This window comes from Ambystoma mexicanum, chromosome 9, assembly GCF_040938575.1.
Source record: "Ambystoma mexicanum isolate Mex_15411 chromosome 9, UKY_AmexF1_1, whole genome shotgun sequence".
Lineage (NCBI taxonomy): Eukaryota > Metazoa > Chordata > Amphibia > Caudata > Ambystomatidae > Ambystoma > Ambystoma mexicanum.
In genome coordinates, this window is record NC_090931.1 from 1,043,684,282 (window position 1) to 1,043,708,899 (window position 24,618).

General features: G+C 41.1%; 1 protein-coding gene across 4 annotated transcripts in view; it reads left to right on the forward strand.

Moving 5' to 3' along the window:
• The window catches only part of KCNH7 (potassium voltage-gated channel subfamily H member 7), a 2,172,707-nt gene that overhangs the window by 1,617,305 nt on the left and 530,784 nt on the right, over nt 1–24,618 (forward strand). The window lies entirely within an intron of this gene.

Genomic DNA, 24,618 nt, shown 5'->3' on the forward strand with positions numbered 1-24,618 from the left:
GAGTAATGTGCAAACGGGGAAAGTGACCCCGTTAAAAACACGTACAATCGGATCAGGGCACTATGCCCATGCCTTTACATTCCGCAATATCCGCGGCTGCGTTCACCGGATGAAGGTCTTCACAATGTAATGAGCATGAACCTGTGATGGATCATGTAGAATTGCAGAGCTATGGGAAATGAGGTCACGGGCGGGGGCGGGACTTGGGGAGGGTGTGGGAGGAGGCACAGGAAAAGTTCAGTTTGGAATTAAGCATGAATGAAGGAGGTTGTGTTGCAGCCTACTGGTGTCCGCATCCTTATTGAGGGAGACGCTTTGAGGGACGGTAAATCGCGGGCAGCCCCCAGGCTCGGACTGGCCTATAGGGCAATAGACCCAGGGCCAACCAAAAACACAAAATGCTGGTGTGGGCCAGTTCTTTTGGTCGAAATGGACCACTTTTTGCTAGTTTGATGAGTTAACTCCCTCTACAGCTAGTAGTTATAACTAGTGTTGCTGAATAAATATTCTCTAACATGCACAATTTGCATCACACTTTATCAACAAAAACATATCTTGGTTAAACGGTGTCACAAAAGGAATGAATAGCCATTTGCAACTCTGGGACACTTTTTCATTGGTGTTGTAGACAATTGTATGGCCCAGTCCGACCCTGGCAGCCCCGTGAACAGCGGAGATTACTTGGACAAAACATGTCCTTCCTGACCTCCCGTCTAGGCATCCAACACTTTTTTGTGAGTTCATACCAGTGAGGTGATATTTCCAGACGTTGGTAAAGGCACCCACTGTTACTAAAAAAATCAAGGTCACTGATGATTCCAAACAAGGCTGATAGATCTCATGGGGTGCTTGGGCTCCCTTTTAGGGGGACAGGTTCTAGCATGTTTGGCTGGACGCCTCCCATTTGTACCATGAGAAAGAATGGTTTTCAAGTGATAGGTACGAAAACACAGATAAGATTTAAAAAAAAAAAGCAATCAAATGAAAGGCTGCCCAGCAATACACATGGGTTATAATGAATTCAGAGCGTTCTAATCGTCATGCTTCAGTTAATAGGTGAGTCATTTGCTTCCAGTACCTATAGAACCAGGGTCTGCAACCTTTGCCTCTCCACATGTTTTGGACTACAAATTCCATCAATCCTATTCCCCGTGTACGTTAAACACAATGGGATGTAAGGTTGGCCCAAGGAATTATATGATATGATAGGTTATTTATAACGCGCTTAATACCCAGAGGTTTCTAAGCGCGGACCCGGGATCGAACCTGTGCTGCTCCATGTCGTCTTGCTTCCAAAGGCGAGGACGTTGCCACTGAGCTATCCTCCCGAGTAAACGATTGTGAGTAATGCAAAGCTTTCCAGTGTGTTATTTCTTCATTTGTATGGCCCGTCTCCATCTCCATCGTCGTCTTCCCGTTCACGTTGGCATGTAAGCTTTGCCTCTGGTTGCACTTGCTGTTGACTGGACACTGGCCCAAGGGCACGGCACATATACTGCAGATATTCAGTGTATTTCATGTAATATGATAGTGCTTCTTTCTATTCTTGTAGATGTGTCCGCACAGAAACACTTTGATTTTCTTCACAGTGCATTGATAAATACAAACAAGTAGTCTAAAACAGTCAAACCGAAGAGCACGCATGTTAAACGCGTATCATCGCAGTGTGCCTTGAGCCAGCAAATGCGTCTATTCCCCTCTGAACATGAAATATGAGCCTCCCACTGAATTATTGATTCTTAACTTTCTTTTCCAAACATTGCGGATGGCCAAGATAACTCTGTGTGTTCACACCTGGCTCTGACAATCATTGATTTCCAACGGAGCAAAGAAATGTCAAGTTATAATAGAAACGTGCTCCGTGTGGCGCTCGAAGAATAGGTGTCGTTTCTTGTTATAAAAAGCAACGGTCTGTAGGTTAGAGGATGCGACTATGCTTGGAAGCCCCCTTCCCTGAGAGAGCTTCTTATGAAATAGTCCATTGGGAATATTTCTCCTCGGAGTTTCATTCGATGCGAGTACAAAGAAAACCATGTGCAGGAAGGAAAGAACAAAGAGGGAGACCATGGGACGACTTTGCCCTCTCTTCCTGTTCGTTGTAATGTTTGGGTGTTTACATTCCGCTCCACTTAGAAATCATTCGAAGACAAAATGAGAGCTGAAATAATGTAATTTGTTCTTTCATGTGCATTTATTAATTTTGCACACTGGCCGTGTTGGATTGAAATGTGGAAGGAGTGAGGAAACGGAGGTCATTCTTGAAGGCATGAGCAATTAAATGACAAATCAAAGAGAACATGACAGTGAAACGATAGTGGCAGTGACAGAAGTGTACTAAAAAAAGTAGTGGAACTGTGACTCCAGCCAGGGACAGAGTCGAAAGGAAAGGAGCAACGTGCAACACATGTTTCAAGGGCCTCAGTCATGCTGGTTGACAGCCAATTGAGTTGAAACGGATTTTAGTTTAGCTGTAACTGATATCCAATAGTGAAATGGAGTAGTGTGCTTTAACTTCACACAGAACAGTTCCGGAATGGTGAAAATGTTTGCAAAAAGTAGTGGAGCTGTTAACAGTAAACACAAAAAGTAGTGGAACACTGCTCCCGACCGTACCGCTCACTTCGACCACAGGGTAGTAGTGCTATGATGATGTCAAAAGCAAATGGTTTCCGTTATCACGGTATGAAAAAGATAAGGGGTATGGTTATATGGAAAGTTGGGCCTTTTAAGTGATTATCGCTTTTAGAGTAAGGAAATATTTATGAGTTCCCATCACCTGGAAATTCAGCTTTGAGTGAACATTCATTGTTCATTTTCGATCCAGATAGCTTATCGGAAATGTATTTGATATAAGTGGGCCAACTCAATTCTGCTGGTAACAAAATACGCTGGTTCAAGTCAAGTGCATCTAGATGTAATGATCAGCTATTTGACTTGTGTTGAAAGGAAGGTAATTCACAGTTACAGTAGTTTACAATGCCCGACAATTTCACAAAGTCACTGGCCGAGATATTTAAATCTAGTATGCATGTCAACCTCATTAGCGGTGCTCCTTCGTATTGGCATAATATCCACGTATTTGCCATAGTAGCCAGAGGTAAAAAACAAGAACTGCAGAGAAGTTTAAGAGCATTTACTAAAGATCTATCTATACCTTTGAATGTACTATTATTATGAAATTAGAAGGACTTAAACCATACTGACTAGATATTACAATATAGATTGTACTAGGAAAAGCATGACATTATAAACATGTTGAAAGTCCTGGCACCGAAAAATTCCAGTCAATTTTGGAAATTGATGAACAGATTAAGTAGAACATCAGCAGATCAATTAATACATTTGTTAGCTGCATGTTACTGAGAAAACCATTTTAAAGATGTATACCTGATACTGACCAGTGTAAATGTATTTTTTGGGTGGAAAGAACCCACTTCGATTGGCACCTATCCTTTTCAAAAGATGATATTATTGAAAGAATCCACAAAATGAAAAAGTCAAGAGCTGTACGGCCACATGGTCTATCTAAATTCACGCTTAATGGAGATCTTAAAATATGGGGTAGATCTGGGAGACCACTTTTAACAACATTATAGTAAACCAGATTATACCTTAATCCTGGTCCTGCCCCCATTTTAACTCCATTTATACAAAAGGGACAGACCTGACCCATGCAGCTACAGCCCAATAGCTCTCTTGGATGGCAGTAGAAAGGGTTTGGACTCCGTGATATTGTAGCATTTTGAGCAATGGGTCAACCACCAATTGCCTTTCACAATTTGAACCAGGTTTCCATTGCCTACAATGCTCTTCTATCAATGGTCTGATTACTCATCTATTACAGATGGAGGTGACTATGAGGAATGTATGCCTATTGTTCTAGTGTAGACCTTGCTGGGTCTTTTGACAGAGTAAATCATCCTGTTATGGTGAAAGTTGTATGAATAGGGTATGCCGGATCTTCTTAAATTGATCGTAGTTGTGCACAAAGACACCTTCCTCTAGGTCTAATTCAATTCAAAATGAAGTCTCATTAATCCAATAGAGTCATCAAGACAGTTAAGGCAAAATTGTGTTGTTACCACTTGCCTCTGTAACATATATTTATCGGATCTGGGGGAGGCACTGAAGATTCCCTCCAAGGCTGGAGAACTTATCCCTCCAATGGTTAGTTTATGCCGACTACCTCATTTTATTTGATCATCTATTACAGTTCTAGGTTTCTAGGTTCGTTGGAAAGGCTTAAACCATACTGACTAGATATTACAATATAGATTGGACTAGGAAAAGCATGACATTATAAACATGTTGAAAGTCATGGCACCGAAAAATTCCAGTCAATTTTGGAAATTGATGAACAGATTAAGTAGAAAATCAGACTCTGATTTGTCTACAGCAGTCTTTAATTGCCTTCAGGATTACACAACCTATAATGATTTGGCCACTGATATTACTGAAACAACAACTTCCTATTTTTCAAAAACAAAAGTTATCTTGACACATTAATAACAGCACGTTAGTTGTTATATTTGGGATATCTGATTACGAATAGACCTAAATGATCAATTTCGAATTGTTAAGCGGCTTCACTTCAACACTACAGCTAAGTCAATGCCTAGTTTGGGATGCTGAGGGAAACCCTTATTGATATATTTTTAGGTCCAGTTCATGTACTCTGGATGACAACCCTTATATAACACCCCTCTCTTAGAATCTCCCTGACCCCACTGAGCTAAGAAATAGGTCTGTTTTGCAAATTTAAAAGGTTTATTTGGACAATTCAACAATATATATCTATCACACTTTTATAATAAATTAATATCTGATAGTACACTGAGACATATGATGTGGATCCACAATGGGTAATGTTAGTGGTACACTTGATTACTTAGGAGTAGTATAGAGGATGAGGTAGCTGAAAATTCTTTATGGTTTCAAGGAAATGCAAGGTGGAATAAAATTCAGTACAGCAAATAAACTTGATATGATTTCAACCAACAACAATGTAATCACTTTTTCTCTGGCAATTCACCCCCCGCCCCTCCCCCCTATGCAATGTAAGAAATGGAAGGAGATGGAAAGAGGAGCACACAGTTCTCAGGAATGCAATCAAATACAATACGCAATTCAGTTCCCCCCAGCAAGCTTAGAGGAAACGGGTAGAAGTTTGAAACACAGGCCCAAAATGCTTTTAAATGTGATGGCAATGGATGGGAAAATGTGCTAACTGATTTTAATTTCCTCTAGAGATTCAGGGTGAGTGAGAGATGCTTGTTGGTATTAGTTCAGGCTCACTTTAGCAATGCTCTATGAGTTATTACCAGGATGCAAACGGACTTTAACAAAGGAAAGAATGGAGCTGCTATTTTTGACAACTGGAGAAATTGAGCCAAAATCGCAAATCGCGGTAAATTTCGCGAGTGCGTAAATCGCGATTGCGGAAAAAGTATAGGTAGTAGGAAGTTCTAGGTTCGTTGGAAAGCCTAGAATCACAGCTTTAAAATGAAAGTTAAACCACATTCCTAGGACAAACGGTTCCGGAGATACAGACGATTTAATAAAGGTAGATTTTCAGATTTAAAGTAAAACTCAAAATGACAGGTGACAGCTTGCAGCTGCAGAATTGACAGGTGACAGTTGTGCAGCTTTACAAATGACAGATGACACGATTTCTAGGAGGCTGTTCTAATTAGGTTAAAATAGTTTGGATTAGATTATTTTAACTAAGAGATTGGGTTCTGCACAGTTCTGGCGGATACTCACTCCTAATTTTGAAATTAATGGGCCTCGTCACAGATCTGGTCAACACGTCCATCGGCGGTTCTCTCTGCTCGGCGGGTCAATCAGGCACCAGTTCTGCTCACAGCGATCCGAATCTCTGGTTCTGCTCACAGCGGTCTGGGTCTGGTCTGCGGTTCCGGCAAAAGTTCTTGGCACAGAATTCAAACAGCTCGCCCGGCTGTGGAATAGTTTGCAGATGATTTTATGGATGCTGAGGCCTGCTGAGAAGAGTTCTCAGTTTGTGGGTTTAGGCCCTTGCTTTAAGTTCTGAAGTAAATTTCTGGTCTCTGAAGATTGATTGATGTGAAGTCTGGGGTCTCCCGGCAGAGCGTCCCACAGAAAATGGAATTGAATGTCTCTACCTGTCCCAGCAGTCTCTTTTTATGTGTTTTGGAAGTGGGTGTGTGCGTGGCATAACTGAGCCTGCCCCTCTTTACTTGTCATTGGCCCAATTCTCCCCTCTCCCATGATTGGGGGAAGGAAATGGATTGTCATCATGATGAGGTCTGTTTATGGGTCAGAGGATCCTCCCCTGGTCAGTTTGCCCACAAATCTATATTTGATTCAAATACATATTTCCCAGATACACAATTTGTTGAAATTACATGTACACATTATATATTCCTTATGGTCAATGCTTGTCCGCCTCTGATCTTCCTGGGGACTTGCATTCAAAAATGACAACATTTTGCGCTTTTTGACAGGTTTACCAATATCGGACATTTACCAAAAATTAGACACATGTGCGCAAGGAGTATGGACATTAATTGATGAAGTGTCAGATTTTTAACATGCAGACATTTGGAGTAAGACCCTATTTTCCACTAGCAACCCCCCAGCATACACCACAGGGTTCTAACACCTCTTAAAACGTGCACAGAAAAATCACAAGAATAATGATATTACTTATATAATTCTGACAAGTCCGTACTATGAATTATCCATCTTTTTTTAAAATTATGCTCTGGCCCAGATGGGTGTGGTTTAGGTTCCAAAGCACATGGGGGAAGCTTCTGTCTGCCCCGCCTCCAGCTTGGGTGGCTCCCAGAGGCACTTCTCCTCCCACTTCTCCCAAGAGGAAGCCACTTTACGGCCCCCCCAATATAACATTTGCCTGAGTCCAGGACAAGACTTTGTTCAACCTCCTGCGGTGCCCCTCCCCTAATCTAATCAGAGAGGTGTCAACTCCTTTTGGTGGGGAAGCAGGATGCAGCTAGGCCTGGGATGAGTGGCTGAGCAGGTTTCTCCAGTCGGGGGTAGTTGTCAGGCAGAATTCAGCTAAATGTCACTTTAGTTCTCAGTTTAAATCAAACTTCCAATTTTTACATATACATTAAATAATTACTTCCTTCAAGTCATTTCAGAATATAGTTTTACATTGTGTCCACCTCTTAGCAAGTCTTTCCTTGGTCTGGTTTGGGTACCTCTGTTCAGTTTTACACAAAAGTCTGGTGGTTTTAAAACGCTGGCTTTCTGATAGTGGTGAGTACCGGTATTGCAGCCATTTTTGGGATTAAGAAAATGAATTCCCCACAGTTCTGAGTTGCTTTTTTGCAATCAGCATTGCCATTCCCAATGGTTTCAGGCTACTGTGTGTGTAGCCCAATGGTGGTTTTAGGCAGTGCCCTCCTGAGCTCACACCATAGGCAAAAATGGGTGGCAGCCTATTCTTCATGTTTTCCCTGTGCACTCTCTGGGGAGTTCTGGCCATCATGATGTTTTCCATGCCAGTACTGCACAGTTTTATGGTAGGGCTTGGTGCATGGGTAAAAACATCCCACAGAATTTACAAACAAAAGTGTTTTCACTCATCACTCAAGCGAAGAAGATAAAGTCCAAATATTGTAATATCTTTTTAATTCCCTCGTTTAACTTTTACACAAAATGAAAAGGTGGTGATGACATTTGTGCAAAGGATGCAATGCAAAACAAACAACAATTGACATACTTTGCTACAGATAGAAGGCTTAATCTGGCAAACAGTATTGTTATTACGGTTAAGTGTTCCAGTCACGATTAGTAGACAGGAATTAGGGTTGCTGTCACTGCAGGCAATAGTGTCCTGCAGAACATTGGGATTATATGGTAAAAATGTGTGTACCCCCCTGAAGAACATAATTTATGAAGATTTCCATGGTTTGATGTCCAAAGGACATTGTGATTCAATTAGAAAGTTAAAAATGTATTATGACTCTATACTTATTTCCAACACTCGTTTTTTGTAGAATCCACAATCCCCAAAAATGAAACTATGGTCCATTGATTGGATATGTTATGTTATTGTAATTTGTACCATGCACCGCTGCCATTTGCATAGACTCGAGGTGCTCTGGCAGATCTAAAAAAGTATGAGGGCTCGGTATTTGGTGGTGTTCTGTATATGTGTGTGTGTGGGATGGTCTGTGTGCATGAGCTTTAGTTTTGTGCTGTTTGTTGTGTTTTGTTGGGTGTTAAGGAGTGTGTGCAGTTTGTGGTGGTTTTATGTTTCTGCTGGAGTAGAGGAAATTATGTGTTATGTGTTTATTTTGGTGTTTGAGGCAGAGTATGCAGGATATTGGAAAATGTTTAGTCGTGTTAGTGATAGGTGTCATTTGTATCTTTCTCTGCAATGGTTAAGTTGGTTTGGCAGGGATCATATTCTTGTATGGTGCTTTGCGTTAATTGTTATGTTCCATTGGGTGAACAGGTTTTGGATTGTAAGGTTTTTGGTTATTTTGGGTGTTTCCTCTTGTGTTGATTGTTCCTCTTCAACAGTGTGTCCTGTTTAGCTCAGTGAGTTGAAGAGCCATGTCTTTAGCAGTTTCCTAAATGTTAGGTGATCTTCTGTTGTTCGTATTTCCTTCAGTAGTGAATTCCCAAGTGTTGCCGACATGGAAGAGAAAGTTTAGCCACCATATCTCTGATTTGTGCATTGTTTTGGTTTGAGGCAAATGTTATTGCTGGACCTTAGTGTTCTGTTTGGTTTGTAGATGGAGAATTTTCCTTGTATGAATTCTGCTCCTTGGCCATAGATTTATCTGTGGGTTATGGAGAGTGTTTTCAATAAAAAAAAAATGTTTGACTGGTAACCATTGTTGTCAGTGCTAGTGTGACATGTTCTCTCTTAATGAGTCTGAGGAATAGTCTTGCTGCAATGTTCTGTATTCACTGTAGTTTTTTGGTGAGGCATTCTTGCATTCGGAGATAGATGCTGTTGACATAGTCTATTCTTGACATGATGAGGGAGATGACAAGTGTTCTGTGTGGAAAGGTAGGGTCCACTTGATTGTGTGTAGGTGTAAGGAGCACTTATTTTACTACTGCATTGACTTGTGGTTTGAGTGTTAGGTTGTTGTCCATTAAGATTCCCAGGTTTTTAACCACTTTGGAAGTTTCCGGTCAGTCTCCCATGTGGGGAGGCCATGGGATGTAATGTTGGTTCAACAGGTTGTTTGGTGTGATCATGATTTCTGTTTTGTCTGGGTTGCGATTTAGGCTGTTGGTGCTCATCCAGTCGTTCATTTCTGTGAGGCAGTTGATGCGTGGTGCTGACTTGAATGGGGTTAGCCATATTGTTTCCGTTCTTTCAGTCACATTCACTAAAACGCATACAGGCTTTTTTCTGGCTGTTGTAGGCAGGGAGTTTATTTGGCATTGTTCCAAATGATCTATTAAAATGTCCTTGCCCTAAAGCAAGATCTGATTGTATCAGATTTAGATTTAATTTACTAGATTGTTTTCATCGATGATTGAAAAGTGCATAAAACGTACATTGTTTAAACAATATTGTTGAACATTCCATTGATGAACTGCAAGAAGTATTAAGGAAAATTAGTTGTAGGGAAAGGTAAGGACTACAGTGGCACACAAGATAAGGTACGCAATGTTTCATGACCCAACACCCGGACAATTATGAATACCTGCCAGGATGTTTCTCATGGTTTTAGGATAGAAGTTGGGTACATGCTCCCGGTCTAAACAAACATGGCCCCTCACCTTTTGGTTAATGTGATCAAGTAGTCATGCATTGCTCTCAGGAGTAGATTGGGTTGGTTTAAGATACAGAGTAACATGTTATCATAGTGAATAAAGAAATGTCCAGACAAGACTAGGTTTTGATTATTTTTTATAGGCTAAATACACTAGCAATTATTATGTGTAGGCAGGAGTAATGTCAAACACAGAAAGCAGCAAGTCTCTAGATGCAAGTTTAGTCATTTCTGTGCTAGAGTCAACTGGATAGTCCAAACAATTACAGAAATACTTTCAGGTGCATACATAATCACAGAGGTATACCACATACCCAAGTGCAGGTTTTGGCCCAACCACTGGGTAGGGATAACTGGGTAGACCAAAGCTCCGGCCAAGCAAGAATAGTGTCATGATGCCTACCCCCGGGCATCCGGATCAAGCCCATCAGCCCCGGGAGCAGGCATCCAGACATTTACAAAAACCCCAGCAGCCCCAGCTAGGGGCTGTCTGGGTTCAGTCCTGGCGCCGTAGGCATCAGGCTCATAATAAAAATCAGTCCTGGCGCCACAGGCACCAGGCTCGTAGACATTACTTACCTCATACAGACCATGCTGCAAATAAATCCAAGCCAACGTGAGGCCTGGATGGGACTATTTTACTACAGGGACTATTTTTTACTCGTGTGTGGTCCTGGGGAACTTCTTTCCTGGGACTACTTTGGAGGCTATTTAAACCACGCCCGAACAGCAGCACATGCTTCGTGTTATTCTGCATCCAGTAGCGTGACTCTCACCGTGCCTGCAGCCAACATCCAGTCTTCTGCCACGCCCGCGTGCCTGCAGCCAGCATCCAGTCTTCTCCCACGCCCGCCTCGAATCCGGAGCTCCTAGAATAAAGAGGAAGAAAAGGACAAGGTTAGAAAACAAACTTATTTCAAATTCCTCACCTGATTCCGGATCCATTTCATCTCCCGACCTGGAAAGTACATCAGTCCTGCACGCGTCGCTTCGCCAGCTCCAGCACGGCGCCCTACTCACCAGTTCTCACAGCATCTTTCGATCTAGCACTGTCTCCATCATTTCTTCGCCGTACTCCGGCACCTAGGGGCACAAGAATAACAAGGTGAGCCAAGGGAATCAACAAATACCTCTTACCACCATAGACTTACCTGATTTACCACCGGCGGTATTATTCTCCATATCTTCATATGCTGCATCTGTAAAGAGGGAGAAAAACAACACGTTAACGCATGCAATAGTTACCGGACAGCGTTGGGTAACACAGACTCTTACCTGAACGCCAGCAGCAGCTACGAGACCTTCTTCTCACGAACTCAGTTGCAATTTAAGGAAGGAAGGGGACAAGAGTGAACATCGGGCACATTTAACTCTTTGAACTTGATACTTACCAATCCCGCCTGGGACTTCATGGAACATTTTCTTCAAAGTAAACAGATAAGTTAAAGTTAAACCTAAATTGCTGCAGAGGCATCTATCTTCCTGTCATACAGGTCAATATGAATTGAGCAATCAATTTTCTAAGAAAAAGAAAGACACCCTCATACATTTCTTGAGCTTTCAAATGCACAAAAAATTTATAAAAATCATGGGCCCTCATTCCGAGGTTGGTGGTAGTCATGGTGCTATTTGCGCCATGACTGCCACTAATGACGGTACTGTGTCCGGTTTGGTTCAATGGGGACTTAACGGTCTAATCAAACCTTAGCGGGACCGGTAATCCCCATTCACCAAACCGTTCCCCATTCCCATTTGAGCCCCCATAGGGAATGGGGAGGGCGCAAATAACGGGCCAGCATATGCCAAGCCCGTTATTTGCGGCCAGGTCCCTTAACAGGTCCTGTCCATAACACCTGGTCAGACCTCATAGTAGGGCGGTAAGGGATTACCAGCACCAGTCTCCTTACCAGTGCCTGGTATCCCTTACCGCCCTACTCGTAATGAGGGCCATAGTCTGTTTTCAGGTTATAATCTCTGTGCTTGCCTTGCCTAACTAAACTTTTAGAATTCATTTACTATGTCTGGATGACCAACCCAGGCAGAAATTATTGCTTTTGGTTTAAATGCAGGTCACTATGTATTACAGGCCCTGAAATTTTGAAATCATGTTTTAAGTGCATAGAGCCTTTCAAAGCAAGCTATAAAGGAACATATGTCCCTTTATTTTAGGTCATATGCGAAGCAGGAAATAATGAATGAGTTCAATAGCACTGAAACTAAATTTCAGCTTGTAATAATCACAGACAATTTTATGGTGAAGATAAATCTGTTTGAAATGCAGAACGACATATCATGCTATATTGTGATGTCTTATTGCAAAAACAAGAATATCTACATTTTTGTGACCTTATGCCAAATCCATATACAACAAATATTGGCATTATTTGATGTTTTTGAAATTAAAATAAGAAAATCACAACTTTGCAACTGTACATTCTGGAGTGATGGGGTGAATTGGTACACAATTTACCCAGTGAGCGAGTCAATATGAAAGGATGGGATGGGATGAGATGTGTTATTTGCCCATGGGTGTGGAGGCCAACCAAATAAACTGAATAATAGGCCCCATCTGTTCTCACCTTCCCCTAATTAATGGGAAGGTTTGCTGACTATTAAGATCAAACATATAGGAAGAAGGGAGAGTTTATTTGAAAAGCAGAGGAGCAAGTTAGCATATGTGACAGCAGAGGAACAGATTTTGATTCTAACTGGATTTAACTGATTGGTAAATGTCCTTAAGTGTGCCTTTTACCACATTTCATTGAATGCTGAGTCCTTTTCCAATTCAGGACCAGATTGCCTGAGAGGGATTTTGAGAGTAGGCAGACAGACTGAAAGTAGGACCATACCTGCTGGAGCTACCTGAAGCCAGTTGGCGTCCTACTTGTCCCAGACCTTTGAAAGAGAAATAAAAAGTGAGTACTCTGACCCCAGATTATTTATCCAACTTTCCCAAGCATACATTCAATCCCAGATAGGGTTTGAAAGTATTTATGGAAACCCTGTTTAAAAGCTACATCACTGAAAGGGGAAATGCAGAGCAAGGCATAATTTCTTTGTTATTTATAATTAACATATAAACCCTGGATAGCATCATCATAATAGGGATTTTCTCCTGCAATTTGGGATCTTTACTGGTCTTAAACATCTGAATATGTAATGTGGAATATATAGTCTTTGGATTGGTGTCAGCAATATTCAATAAAGTATTGGCGATCTATACCTTAATGAAGTTATGAAACAGTTTTGTGAGGATAAACCTGATTCCTTGAAAATAGTGATTTAGACCCAATTGTCTCCACATTAAAAAAAGCAACAATTCCTGAGAAACGCAAGCTTTACAATTATTTGCAACAAATCCATCATTGCACAGATATCAAATAGTATATATGCCTGGACACCAATTATTTGTCATACAGTGTCCATCATTTTAGATTTAAATATACCCAAAAAATTGTGAATACCTTTTTCTGGAATTGTAATTGTAAATAGTTTTGTTTTAAAACTGTATTCTTAGGCCATCTCCATCTCTTGACTTCAGGGTGGATGTGTATTTAAAGTAGACATAATGTTCTACTGTAGTGTGTAGTTCTGTTGCAATTCAAGAGTGGGTGTCACCTGTCACATTAGTTTGATGACATTTTATTTATTTATTGCAAACAAGCTTGTTTCTTGTATAAAAGCATGAAGGTGGATTTATTTATTTTTTATTTATTTGTGTTGCTTTTATGCATGAGAAAGGTTACAATTGTTGCAGAAGGTTACAATCGTGCACTCAGATTTACATATTTTCATAGTTACATTTTGCATTCACATTTCTGGTCTATCATTTCGATAGAGGTCTAAGAGGTTGCTTACTTGAGAAGATTACACTTGTTGCAAAAGTTGCAGTTATTCACTCATATTTACATATTTGAAGAGTTACATTTTGCATTTCCATTTACATTTCGGGCCTATAACATTGGCAAGAGTCTGCGTGGTAGTGAGACTTTAGGCTGTAAGTTGGGTTGAGTGGTTCATAGTAACTAGTGTTGGATGTGGTGTTGGTGTGTGAAGAGGTGTGTTTTAAGCTGTTTGCGAATGATCCAGAAGGAATCCTGGGCTCCGAGATGAATGGGAAGTTCATTCCAAAGTTTACTTGCCATCGCGGGGAACCTGCTGCCGCCTGCTGTTTGGAGCTTGAATTTTGTTGTGACCAGGAGGTGTTTGTAGGCTGCTCTGATGTCTCGGACTGATTGAGTTTTGGTTATTTTTTCGGCTAGGTAGGCGGGGGCTACCCGGTGAATGCACTTGTGTGTCAATGTGAGTGTTTTAAACCAGAATGGGCAGCCAGTGGAGTTTGAGTCTGAGTCTGGTTTCTGAGATGTGTGCTGATCTCGGAATGTTGAGCGCTGTTCTGATGGAGTTGTTTTGAAGGACCTGTAGTCTGTTCATGTTGTACATAGAGGTGCCGGTGTATATTGCATTGCAGTAGTCAAGTCTGGTTAGCACTGGTGCTCTTGCCAGTGTGATGCAGCTGTCGGGTGAGAGTAAAGGCCAGTCTAAATACATGTTAGACTGAGCGTTGTCCGAGTCGGAAAAATAAACTCAACATAGATTAAAGCTAATTGTGTGTATCTTGTTGGCTGTGAGTTTTTTACCTTCCTTAAGTGGGGTGTCAGATGGTTTTTCCCCACCAGTCATTGAAGATAGAGCACCTGTGATGTTGGGATGGCACACAGTGACAAGATCGAGCTAAAAAGTAAAGCACAAATTTGCCATAATCGTACAAACTGGCCATAAGGTGGCCACAGCTTCAAATGGTGTGAGCACCAGGGCATATGATAGCAGTGTCTTGCAAATATTTATCTAATGCCTATACACATGCCTAAAATGTTTGAGCAATATTTGTCCTCCTACCCATTTGTTTGAAACTAGGGTCTTGGCCTTCCTTGGGTCCTGTTTTTCCCCAAGTTGTTCTCGTTTAGCTTTGCAAGCATGCCACTCCGGTTATCTGACAACACATCACCCTGTGCTGTCAGGTGCACTCTCGCCACTATACGGTGGAGGTGCAAAAGTGAGATTGGTGTGTACCGACACTACTTTTAATTCTTTCATTGGGTAAAATCCCTGACATACTGTGGCAGTGTCTACATCGGCTATCTGAGGAGGAGGAGAGGGACGAGGGGGAGGAGGGGCTGAGGTCTGTTTGCCCCCCTCCCCTTCTCCCATTGACTCAGTATCCAATGCTGCCAAACCCTGTGCTCGATCATTTTCCAAAGTTCTAATATGGTCAATCGTTTACTCAGTTTGTCCCCTTAATAAGTTGCCTGCAAATACGTGATTAATTGTTGCTGCACACATTTGGAAAAACTTCTGTCTTTGGACTATGGCTTTGCCAATTTGCCCTCTGTATTGCACGTCCTTTCCATGCTATACTTGCATATTTTGTCCTTATATTGCTGGACAGACTTGCACAAATGCTGTGGACGTATGTGCCTCATTCTGTTACCTGGATAAGTTTGTTTGTTTTTATTGATATACTTTCAGCCAATATGGCTTTGTATATACAAGGTTAACACACACATTTTTATATAAATACATAAAATCATTAGATACATCCTCACGTCAGAACACGTCTATACATATCTATTAATGATAAATACTCTGTGACAAACCATCTAAGATCTCAATACAGTTCTGATAAAAACTAATTAAATGATATATACAGTTTACATCATTGCCATAGTCTCCATAGCACATATGCATCTTCACAATTCATCATATTACTATACGATTACATGTGTTTGTATCTCATAGTATTAAGGCTACCACAAACCAAGATGATGCTTGGAAGATTCAATTTCCATTTTCCCAACCTAATCTACATAGCCGTTCCAACTGTGGTATACCGATTTTAGCTCCTTCAAACTCCAGTGCTCTAGTAGCATTGAATTTAAACAACATATACTGCCTCATTATGGTACTGATTGGATAGGCTTTAATGTACTTCAGCACCTCCCTGCGCACCATCCAATATAGGGTGAATGGTCCACTGTTCACATTAGATGCTAGCCGTTCCATATCTATCTTCTTACTGTATTCACGTATGTGCCTCTTGACCCATTTTTTGTGTGCTGCCTGACTTTCTCCATGAACGCTTTCTTCAAACCCTGACACCCAAATAGTGTGCTTGGCTAATTACTTCGCCAAGGTCCCAACCCATTCATAATCATCCAGTTTTCTAAAGGCCAGGAAGTACTAATGGTCCCATTGTCAAGATGCAATCATTTTTCACAACACAGTCATTTTGTTGTAGGTTTCTGCTGCTGTACTTATGAGGTACTTATGAGATCAAACTCTAATCGTATATATTCGACTGGTGTGGTTTTGGGCATTCTGAACAGCAGACGCAGACTTTTTCCTTCAAGTTTCCTCATGCCTACTAGTAGCTTGTCGCCCACACTTACACTCCATACAACATGAATGGGATAATTTTAGTGGAGTATAAGAGCAGAATGGTTTTGATCAAACATTCTCCCTGCCTAATGATGAGTTTACTCAGAACACGTACAATCCTCATGCAATTAGCCTGGGTCGCCATCCAATGCATAGCCCAATTAAGCTTATCAATCAGGACATCCAGGTATTTATAGTGACTAACTATTTCAACAGGCTTCTGGTCAATTTTCCACACAAATTTAGATGTACATTTTCTTTTTTTCCACGAATGCCATAACCGTGGTACCTATGCTGATACAAAGGTCATTTTTCCTAGCATAACCACACAGGGCATCAGGCATTCTTTGAAGTCCACTTGGGGTATGATCTAATAACAACAAATCATCTGTGTAGCCTAGCCAACCTATTTTTAAAGTCCCTACGTTCACTGGACAAGCAGCCGGTAGGTTTAAAGTCTTTGCTAAATATGCAAGATAAAGGTTAAAGGGGGTATAGGCCAATATGCATTCCTGCTTAACACCCCCAAATGTAGGAAGCAAATTGGACATACTGCCCCCCCCCATTAAGTCATAATCTTACACCAGTGTCTCGGTGCAGCTGCATAATAATCATGGTTAACAGGCCATGAGGAATCTTTCACGCCACCAATTTAGTCCATAGATGATTCCTCATGACAGTGTCAAAAGCTGTACTATAATCTATACATGCACCATACTGGAAGATGAAGTCTAGTCCAGGCATATTCAACAGCAGATACCAGGATTATCAAATTGTGCACTGTGCTGGAATGACCTCTAAAGCCTGATTAGATGGTAATATCTTAACATCTACTAGCCATTGATTTAACTCATTCAAAAGTACTATAGCATGCAATATTTTGTCGGGTTCATCCAACCGCCTTTATTATGGACAGGAGGTGTATTCCTTTCTCTCCAAGAACATGGAACCTGGCCATATTGTCCAATGTATTGAAATAGTATGTGCAGAGCTTGAGCCCATGTACCCAGGGACATCTTAACCAAGCCATTGCTTGTCCCATCTAGGCCAGCTGCTCGAGAGATTTGCGCACTCTCAATGATCTTGGTAACATCCATCACTGAGGATTTGCATATCTATGTCTCATTAATGTTTATGTCAACAGAGTCAACCGGTTCAACAGACCCCATTGTGTTACCTATATGGGTGATCCAATTCCCCTCCTGCCAAATGGCAGTGTTATTGTTTTTCCTGGCATGCTTGGCTAGCTGCATCCAAATCTCTCGTTCACATCTCACTCGATGTCCCCTTAACCAGCCCCGATACAATGTTTTTAGCAATTGTCAGAGGCAGACCATTCACCCATTGCTGCAGTATATACCCGTTCAATATCATGACGCAATTTCTTTTTAGCAATTTGAATACTATGATCATAACGTCGGCACTTGTTGCCTCCTTGCTCCCATCTTTCAAATGGGCTCTTTCTTTTTTGTTTTTACTTACTTAATATTAGCGATCAGAGCCAAAAACTCTTACAATGGTAGAGGCCCAGTATATTCATGGTTAGACAGCCAATTCTCAATATATTGCAGGATTTCCCTTTCAGCCACAAGCCTCCCCCTACCCAAATTAGTCTTATGCCACTGTTCTCGCTTTGCACCATTATTTGTATTGATGTATTTATTTTGGTCACATTCTTCACCACCTTCCCGAGGTGTTAACATCACACAAATGGGCATATGGCCGCTCTCCGCTCTTATTAGAAAAGCCATGTCCTCCACCAGGCCCAGGGTCGACTGATTAACAAACACATAATCTAGGGTCAAAGCACTCTTTCTGAGTACATGTGTATGAGCTTTGTGAGCATCCCTGGCACTTTGCCCATTTAGCATAGTTAGATTATAGGCACATAGCATCTCTGTCCAGGCTTTTCGCTGGTGATTATTCGCTGACACATCATAAGATGCAGACTTACACAAATCAGGGAAGCCCTCCAAGTTTGTCCCAATCTTTGCATTAAAATCCCCCACTACCCAAATTGATATAAAAGGGTCAGGCTCTTCGAACATGCCTTTTACTGATCCTATGTTTCTCTTGTATGCTATTGCGTTAGGAGGGTCATAAACCTGAACATCCATATCACTAGATGTCAAGAAATCACAGCTAATCTTGACTGATTGAACCATGGAGGAGGACTCACTTGACTCCACAATTCTCCACGGGGACCAATAAACCCCCTTTCGGTCTCCCAATAGGGCCTTTTGTGGTCAAAGTCTGCGAAGTACTTTTACCATCAATCTCACATATTTCAGTCATCCAGGTTTCCTGTAAAGCAACACATCATTCACAGAGGGGTGTGAAATCCCCCTAGTATTCCAAGAGCACAACATACTATTGTCATCCCTATATATTGGAAAAGTGAGCTTTAAATACCTTTTGGGAGCCATCGCCAGTAACTTTCATTGTTACCAATGTCATCATTTCTTCTTACCGTAACATTCATATCCTTTCTACCACTTTATATTGGATCTCTCTTACCCAGTATCTCACTCTGTTTTTCATTTGCTCTCAGGCTACACTCAATACCCCCAGCATTCTTTGGAATTATGTCCATGAGCACAGTTCTCTCTTTAACTGTCTACATATATACAACCTCACACCTATAGCCGTATCTGAAGAGGTTATCTTCATATTGCAAGATGTAATTCAATATTGTTTCAGAGTTAAACCAGATATTGGAGATAGTCCTTTCCCTATCCTCCAGTTTATCCACTATCTGGATATCCTCTGTTGTAATGACTCTAAGAGGAACTACACTATGTAATATAATATACTCAAAACAGCCATTCTATTTAGAGGAGGGTACCAATCATATGCAGCGAAAGGTCTCGGGGGTAACTCTGTTCATCCCTTTTTCTGATGCATTATTGACAGATTTTCTCTTATTATGTTCATTCCCCATGGCTTCACAGACCTGATTGAGTTGAGTTTGCCCATTCATTCTTTTTTTGGAAACCACACTGGCTATTTCAGTACAACCCGCCTCAACTGTCTCCACATCGTCTCCCTTTAATTTCTGTTTTAAACCACCTTTTCCCCCACAATGTAAATCCACCAATTAATTCTTATCCACAAACATTGTAAATCTTCCAACACACCTGCACACGCCCTCTGTTTTTTTCTTTTTGCATGCTTTACGCTCAATTGCCCCACTTTTCTGGTGATCACTATCGCTCACTTTCCCACTCTTAGTGCCAGATTTGACCAAATAATTGTGAATGTCACTCGTCAACTTCACTCCTCTCACAGCAGGGAATCTTTGTGAATTAACACTGTAATGAATCGCTATCACTTTGTTTAGAGCAATATCTCTCTTATCTAGTTTTTTGCCCATCTTCTCCTTCACTTCTTTTGCCCCCTTTTTCTGGGGGTTTTGTGCACTGCTCACTACATCTGTCATTTTCAGAAATAATGCCCATGTTATTCTTTTTTGATCTTATCCGTTTTTCATATATTACAGTTTGTAGTATTTTCTTTTTTCCTTCCTCGTCACCTGGATACATTACGTTGTCAATACTTACTTCACCTCAACTCGGGATTTCAACACTTTTACCATAAATCAATACGATATGACAAAACATTCTCAGCAGCCTCTCCAGCTCTCCACCTTTTACCATAAATCAATACGATATGACAAAACTTTGTCAGCAGCCTCTCCAGCTCTCCACCAAACACAGGGGTGCTCCGTGCACCGCCCTTCTTTCAGCAATCTCTGTCCCAAAGACTTAAATGACAATTCCACTCCTGAGCTTCCCAAGCACTGCCCTATTGGCACAGCACTGCTTTTCAATAGCAATTGACAACCTACCCACCACTTTGTGTCCTATGAACCAACTTCACTGGTGATGTCACCACTACCACAGAGATGTGGGCTGACAAAAGAAATCCAACCTTCCCACAACATGTCTGCCTCTGAACTGCCCCAACACAATGACAAAGACAACATAACATGTATACGGCCACCTTCCTGTCTATTCCTAACGGGGAATTCCAAAAATCACTTGACCCTGTATCTCTAGCGTCACCTTATAGATAAAACGTCTCTGTGAGACTTAACCAGGAAATAACCTTCTGCAATATAAGGTAGCCTCTTCTGCTAACCAATATGCCCTGTTATACCATTAAATAACCATCCAGGAAATAAGCTGACTGCCTAATTCCACAGGGAACTTAATAAACTTTTTGTCTTTTTTTTGTTTTGTTTTCTTCTGTGAGCCAAGCTGACTGTAAAAGCTGAACGCCTAACCAGCAGGTATCTAAGTCAACGCCTAGTCTATAATACTGAATGAAAACCCTTATTGATATATCTTTATGTCCAGTTCATGCGTTCTGGATGACTACCCCTATATAACACCCCTCTCTTGGAATCCTCCTGACCCCACTGAGCCAAGAAGTAGTTCTGTTTTGCAAGTTAAAAGGTTTATTTGATAATTTAAACAATATATATATATCACACTTTATAATAAATTAATAATTGAATATCACACTTAATCTGATGGTAAAGATTAACAACGGAGAATCTGGCACTAGCACACTTCTTTATAATCACTAAGGAGTTGACATGAAATGGATAAGGTAGCACACTGGTAAATAGGGACAGAAGAATAATGTGATAGAGAATGCTTTATAGAGTTCAAATGGATGCAATGTTGAATGAAATGCAGTACAAAAAATCACTTGATAGGATTTCAGCCAAAGACAATGTAATCACTTTCTTGGACAATTTACCCCCCCCTTTTATGCAATGCAAGGAAATGGAAGGAAGCATACAGTTCTCAGAAATGCAATTAAATGTAATTCAGTTCACCCCAGCAACTTAGACTACAGAAGTTGAAAACACAGGCCCAAATGCTTTTAAATGTGCTGGAAATGAAGAAAAAAATATGCTAAAATGCTTTGAATTCCCTCTAGAGGTTCAGGGTGAGTGGTATCTAGTTAATATTAGCTCAGGCTCACACTAGCAATGATTCAGGAATGATTAGCAGGTTAAACGAATTTCTGGCAAATGGAAGGCAAGCAAACTGCTGTTTCACACGTTGAGAAATTTGCAAATCGCGGCAAAATTCGCGAGTGCGTTTTTCACGATTGCGGCAAAACTATATGGGGTAGGAATGCGGTTCTAGGTTCGTAGAAAAGCCACGATTCCCAGCTTTCTGAGGAAAGTTACTGCAAGTCTCTAGCACAAACGGTTACGGAGATATGAGCGATTTAGTAAAGGTCGTTTTTGGTTTTGCAAATTTTAAACGCAGCACTTTTTCAGTTTTAAAAATGATGGCAGGATAACACAATTGCTAAGCTGCAGTTCTACTTAGATTAAAAATGGATTGAATTATATGATTTTAACTAAGATATGTGTGCTGAGTTTTGCTGAGTACTCACAAGAGATTTTAAACAGGAAGGCGGCTTTGTCACGATCTGGTCAACAGGTCTGGACTTCGGACGGTCTCTGGGCATAGCGTCTGGTCTCTGGAACTGCTAACATGGGTCTGGGTCAGCTCTGCTCTCTCTCTGGGTACAGCACTGCTTCTGGATTCTGGAGATTGAGGGATTTGAAGTTTCTGTTTATCTTGGAGTCTAAGTGTTGGCTCTTTGAAGTTTGATGGAGGTAAGTATGGATTTTTCCGGCAGAGCTTCCAGCTGCAGATGGAAATGAAAAGTCTCTACCTAAGTTTCAGTAGTCCATTTATATGTTCTGCAAGTGGGTGTGTGTGTTGGTCATAACTAAACCTGCCCCTCTCACTCGTCATTGGTCCAGCTTTCATTTCTCCCCTGATTGGGGGAGCTAAGTTGTGTCAGAGTGATGTCAGCCATTTATGATCTCTTGAAAAAACTCCCCTGTCATCTGTGCACCCAAATCTATATATGATCAAAACACATATTTCACAGTTAAACAGTTGTTTGAAATTACATACCCATGTCACATATCACATGAGGTATACTCTGTCCCAAATCTGCTGTTTCTAGGAGCTTGCATTCAGAAATGGCACATATTTCACTTTTTAACTGATTTTGCCATTTCTGACATTGACCCCACTTTACATACATGTGTGCAGGGAGTAGGGACATTAATTGATGAAGTTTCAGATTTTTAACATGCATACATTTAGAGTAACACCTCCCTGAACATACCACCGGTTCTAAAAACCTCTTAAACTGTGGGCAGAAAAATCACAAGAATTATGGTATCATTTATAAAATTTTCACATGTCCGCTCTATGAATGATCCATCTTTTTAAAGTTATGTTCTGGCTCCAAAGGGGTGTGGTTTACCCTCAGCACAAGGTTGAATTTCTGGTTTTTCCAGTTCTGCCAAGCCAGCTTGCTCTCACAGGCAGTGCTCCTCCCCTTTCCTTCAGGAGGAAGCCACTTTTTATGACCATTTACGACTCCTGCCATAAACCATCTGCCTGGGTGAAGGGGGTTACATTGTTCAGAGCTCCTGTATTCTGTAGGGGGCTCCCCTTAATTCAATTATCAGAGAGATGGTATATCCTTAGTGTGGCCAGCAAAAGGCAGATAGGCCTGGGAACACAGTTGTGACTCAAGTTTCACTCCTGATGGGGGTAGCTGTCAAGCAAAATCAAGTTCCTTAAGCCAGACTTTCAGCTAACTGTCATGTTTTTTTTGTTGCTTTTTAAATTAACTTGCAATTTTACACATGCAGCTAGAATGCTGATTCTAAGTGCAAAACTATGACATTTCAACAGTTACAAAGGCATGTGACACCAAACATAGGTCACTCATTTAATCTAAACATTTTCGATTTTAGTGTCTTTAAATCCAGTGCAACTTAAACTGCTGACTCCATAGCAGTTTTGTTATAAGCATTGTTTTGGGCTCTTCATTTCCCAGATTTTGTAGGCACACAACACTCCATTCTACCAAATGTCTGCTGGTGTCCAGTGAGTTTTTAGATGTGTTGCAATGTTTAAAATAGACATTTTGAGCCTGCCTTCAGAGAAACACAGGGTGGTTTTAAAGCGCTTTGAAGCTAACCGGCGCTACTGTTTTTCCTTTGGCAACCCATTTCCCTCATGGCAACCCGGCCTATCATTCTCGCACTGGTGGGTGGCAAGTGAGGCAACCATTTTGGTGTGCGCACAAACTGCGCAGCTTTCCTGGATTTCGGCGCACATGTGGGTTTTCCGCCATCTTGAATTTTCTAAGCCCACAGCACCAAATGTTGTAGCATGATAGCTTAAACGTGGGTCAGGACACCCAACAGGCCTTTTGTGGTCAAAGTCTGCGAAGTACTTTTACCATCAATCTCACATATTTCAGTCATCCAGGTTTCTTGTAAAGCAACACATCATTCACAGAGGGGTGTGAAATCCCCCTAGTATTCCAAGAGCACAACATACTATTGTCATCCCTATATATTGGAAAAGTGAGCTTTAAATACCTTTTGGGAGCCATCGCCAGTAACTTTCATTGTTACCAATGTCATCATTTCTTCTTACCGTAACATTCATATCCTTTCTACCACTTTATATTGGATCTTTCTTACCCAGTATCTCACTCTGTTTTTCATTTGCTCTCAGGCTACACTCAATACCCCCAGCATTCTTTGGAATTATGTCCATGAGCACAGTTCTCTCTTTAACTGTCTACATATATACAACCTCACACCTATAGCCATATCTGAAGAGGTTATCTTCATATTGCAAGATGTAATTCAATATTGTTTCAGAGTTAAACCAGATATTGGAGATAGTCCTTTCCCTATCCTCCAGTTGATCCACTATCTGGATATCCTCTGTTGTAATGACTCTGAGAGGAACTACACTATGTAATATAATATACTCAAAACAGCCATTCTATTTAGAGGAGGGTACCAATCATATGCAGCGAAAGGTCTCGGGTGTAACTCTGTTTATCCCTTTTTCTGATGCATTATTGACAGATTTTCTCTTATTATGTTCATTCCCCATGGCTTCATAGACCTGATTGAGTTGAGTTTGCCCATTCATTCTTTTTTTGGAAACCACACTGGCTATTTCAGTACAACCCGCCTCAACTGTCTCCACATCGTCTCCCTTTAATTTCTGTTTTAAACCACCTTTTCCCCCACAATGTAAATCCACCAATTAATTCTTATCCACAAACATTGTAAATCTTCCAACACACCTGCACACGCCCTCTGTTTTTTTCTTTTTGCATGCTTTACGCTCAATTGCCCCACTTTTCTGGTGATCACTATCGCTCACTTTCCCACTCTTAGTGCCAGATTTGACCAAATAATTGTGAATGTCACTCGTCAACTTCACTCCTCTCACAGCAGGGAATTAACACTGTAATGAATCGCTATCACTTTGTTTAGAGCAATATCTCTCTTATCTAGTTTTTTGCCCATCTTCTCCTTCACTTCTTTTGCCCCCTTTTTCTGGGGGTT